Here is a 4183-nt window from a genome sequence, read left to right as displayed (position 1 = left end):
GAGGGGTGAGGGGACGGGGAGGGGAAGGAGGAGGGAGCAGAGAAAGGGGAGGAGGGGGGGGGAGGAGGAAGGGGAGAAGGGAGGGGGAAGGAGCGGGGCTCCTCGGTCTTCCCACGACGAGTGTGCCCGACTTAAGCACAAAAATGACTTTTCCACATGCTGAGGTGTGAGTTCACAACAGCCACCCCCCTCCCTTCTCACACACAGACTCACACTCTGTCCACGCGCAGAAGCATCTAGAAGCGCAAACACAGGCCAAAGCGGCAGTGTATGTGAAAGCAAAGGCTTGCTCTAAAGCAACATTCGCCCACTGTACCCCCCGCCCCACCACCCCCAAAGTGCAGGGATGGGGGCGGCTGGCCGGGCGCCCCTGAGAAGGAGGGGGTGAGGTCCCAGCGGCGCGGGTCGGCATTCTCCATCCCCTCCCCTCCGTCTTCCTCCCACCGCCTTCTCCCCTCTCCCGGTACCCATTAGGCCTCCGAGGGAGGGTCAGCTCTGCCGGCTCAGGTTACCAGAAGCTGAAGACAGGAAGATTTAGCGAGGGAGCCGGGACCAGCACAGAGTGCTGTTTGTCCGCCTTTGAAACCGGAGGCCGAGCGGCGGGGGCGGGGAGCGGGCGGGAGGCCGCGGACACTCGGGTGAATTATCGCTCCGTTCGGGTTCTGACTTCCAAGGCTCTGGCCGCCCTCCCCCGGCCCCAGCTCCTGTTTCTCCAGGTGCCGGGGTGTTTTCCTACGTGTTAATTTGCCCCAGTTCACGCGCCCATTCTTGGCCCCGGCCCCCCAAGGGGAGACCAGCCCGCCCTAGGGTGTGGGTCAGGGGGGCCCTGGGTAGGGGGGCGGCGGAGAGAGCCGGGAGGTGCGGCCCGAGTCTCGCCTTGGGCTGAGAGCAACAAGAGACTGGGCGGGTGGTGCCTGTTTGGGGAGGGTTCGTGTCAGCTCAGAGAAGCTCCACTGCCCTTTCCACCCCCGACACCCCAGTCCCCAAAGCCCCAGGGAGGTCCCGATGGGCCTGCGCACTCACAGCGACCCCTGGCGGCCCCTCAACACTCCCCAGCCACCTCCTCCAGGAAGTTCGCCAGGGCTTCCCCTCCCTGGGAAAGAGACCTGTAGACAATGCTGTGAGATGCTTTTGGCTTACCAGATGTCCTGTCGCTCCGTCTTCCCTAAGACATCATAAGGTCAGTCTAGCTCCTATGTTCATGATTTTTAGAGATGACATTTTAGAGACAGGGAAACAGGCTCTGAGAGGTTAAGCGACTTGCCCAAGGCCACACAGCTACTTAGAAGCAAGGTCAGGATTTGAACTGAGTTTTTGAGTGTCTATAGTCTTCCCCCTCATGCATGTGGGAAGAAGGTGTCCGAACAGGAAGGAGAGGGGGTTGGGATGGGATGGTAAACCCACCCACCCCTGGGCTATGGGAGTGGCCTAGCAGCAGGGAAAGCTCTCAAGAATGCCAGAGACCACCTGATCTCACTCTTTTGATCCCTGGCACTCCTCTCGCAGGCTGGGATGGGACCAGGGTCTGAAGTTGAGGCAAGAGTCTGCCGACACTCAGGGTGGGGTGTGTGGGGTTGGCCTACACGTCCTCCTGTCCCTAACTCTCCAGGCCTGGGGCCCTGGGGGTGGGAGGGAATTCCTATCAGCCCGGTGAGTAGGAGGCTGCCGGTTAGAAAGGGGCTATTTCTGCTGCAAAAAGCTAGCAGTACAAAGGGTCTCCTGGTGACAGGACCCCTCCCCACTTCCCTTCCCAGGCTGGGCTGAACTGGGTGGGGGAGGCTGTTCTGACAGTGGTCCACCTTGGGTCCTGCTCTCCCCACCCCACCAGAGCCCCTCCTTCTCCACCAGCCCTGGCTTCTCACCCCTACTTGGCTGCACTGTCCTGCCCCGCTCCTTCCTGGCTGCACTCTTCTCTCCCAAAGATGAGCAGAGCCACTTCCCTCCCACCTGCCCCCCTCTTCTCGACTCAGCTCCTGCGAATGCTTTGCCTATCAGGTGGGCTGTGGGGACTACAGGCAGGTAGGTCAAGGAGTGAGGAGCGGTCCCCTTCCTGCCCCGCCCTGCCTGCCCGAGTGGGAATGGCAAACCTGCAGCCTCCTAAGCGGAGCTGTGTGGCAGGCGAGGCAAGGAGACACAGGCGTTCAGAACCGGGGTGCTTAGATTTCCCCATCACCCCCCACCCAGGCCGTCTTTCCCTTTTACCATCCCCTCCTTTCATATGCCCACCTGAAGCCCGAGCTCTGTTCTGCCTAAGACCAAACCCCACATCCCCCGACACTATCACCCTGACTTCACCCTCCCTGGATTTCTAACTTTGGGGGTCCTGATTTCTTATCTCCTGCTTCTGGTGGAACCCCCAGGGCTGAAGGGCAAGACGGGGCATCAAGGGAGGGGTAAGCATGCTACAAGGAAGGAGGCCTTAAAATCTTCTCACAGGGACGTTGCCTGGTGGTCCAGTGGCTGACTCCATGCTCTATGCTGGGGGTCTGAGTTCGATCCTTGGTCAGGGAACTAGATCCCACATGCCACAACTAAGACCCCGTGCAGCCAAATAAAAAATAAATATTAAAAAACAAAAACCTTCTCACAGCCCCACCCACTAATTTGGGACAGTTAAAGTAAATCAGATTGTCCTGTATTTCCCACTCTTATCCTTGTAGCTCAGTCAGTAAAGAATCCGCCTGCAGTGCAGGAGACCTGGGTTTGATCCCTGCATTGGGAAGATCCCCTGGAGAAGGAAACGGCAACCTATTCCAGTATCCTTGCCTGGAAAATCTCATGGACAGAAGAGCCTGGTGGGCTTCAGTCCGTGGGGTCTCAAAGAGTCAGGCATGACTGAGCAACTAACACTTACTTACTTACTTCCCACTCACTAATGTGGTCTTGGGCAAATGATTTAGCCTCTTTCTGGCCATGTCTTTTCATTTCTTTTTTTAAATCTATCTTCTGGAGTTGGTTGGGAGGACTAGCTATACCTGGCACATAGTAGGTGTTTTAGAAATGAAGCTTTATTCCAGGCATGTTGTTAAAGGTATGCTTGGGGAGAGCAGAAGCAGGAGAAAAGGCCAAGGTGGCCAGAGGCAGGCAGACTAAATCAGGCTCAAAGAATTCCTGGTGCTGAGACCTTTTGAAAAGTCTGGAAGGGTTCAGGGATGGACCAAGATAGTAACTAAATGGTCTTCAGCATCTTTACCGAGTTCCTAAAGGCCTTGGCCTTTTAGGAATTATGGAGAATTCCTTTGTTGATCAAATGTAGAATTTTTTAACATGTTTTATGTGCAAGGCCAACACTAGAGTAGTTGTGCTGAGGAGATGGTCATGTTTCTTGCCCTCATGTTTCTTTCATTTTAGTGGAGTGACACAGACCAAAAAGAAAAAAAAGAAAAAAATCAATGGATGCATAGATCAGATCAGATCAGATCAGATCAGTCGCTCAGTCATGTCCAACTCTTTGCAACCCCATGAATCGCAGCACGCCAGGCCTCCCTGTCCATCACCAACTCCCGGAGTTCACTCAGACTCACGTCCATCGAATCAGTGATGCCATCCAGCCATCTCATCCTCTGTTGTCCCCTTCTCCTCTTGCCCTCAATCCCTCCCAGCATCAGGGTCTTTTCCAATGAGTCAACTCTTCACAGGAGGTGGCCAAAGTACTGGAGTTTCAGCTTTAGCATCATTCCTTCCAAAGAAATCCCAGGGCTGATAAGACAACTGCAAAAGAATTGCAAGAAAATTAAACAGAGGCTAAAATGGCTGGTCATCCAAAAGCACAGTATGGAAAGCGAACCTGCAGGATGAGAAGGAGCTGAGGAAAGTACAATGGCAGAGGGACAGATGGTGCAGAGGAAGCTGGGGTGGAGGCGGGAGGGAAGAGAGCAGCCAATAAGATGCAGGGGAGAGGACACTGGAAGGCCCCGCTGTGTGTGTAGGTTGCTGTTGGCCATCCTAGGGTGTTGAGAGTTCCTTGTTGTATGCAGTTGGAGGTCACAGGAAAGAGGAGAGAGACGCCATTGGATGAATGCTCCAAGGTCATCTTTGCTGCTCTGAGAAGGGATGGGTGAGGATAAGGGTGGGAGCAGGAGGCTGGTGAGGCTGAGCTGAGCTCAGGCTGGAAGGGAGAGGGACTGACCTTGGTGGTAGCAGTGGAAGAGTGACTGAGCATGAATTTGACCCTGAAGGACTG

General features: G+C 55.3%; 1 long non-coding RNA gene across 1 annotated transcript; it reads right to left on the bottom strand.

Moving 5' to 3' along the window:
* Nucleotides 1-2986: 2986 nt before the first annotated feature.
* On the bottom strand, nt 2987-3934 carry LOC132343615 (uncharacterized). Its single transcript, XR_009492535.1, has 2 exons — nt 3788-3934; nt 2987-3711 (listed from the first exon to the last, which is right to left on the bottom strand). It is a non-coding gene; the product is annotated as an uncharacterized lncRNA (long non-coding RNA).
* Between the last annotated feature and the right edge of the window lie 249 nt (nt 3935-4183).

The sequence above is a fragment of the Bos taurus genome, chromosome 23 (assembly GCF_002263795.3).
Source record: "Bos taurus isolate L1 Dominette 01449 registration number 42190680 breed Hereford chromosome 23, ARS-UCD2.0, whole genome shotgun sequence".
In the NCBI taxonomy this organism is placed as follows: Eukaryota; Metazoa; Chordata; class Mammalia; order Artiodactyla; family Bovidae; genus Bos; species Bos taurus.
The sequence above is the reverse complement of the archived record's forward strand: the minus strand, read 5'-3'. Positions and strand labels throughout refer to the sequence as shown.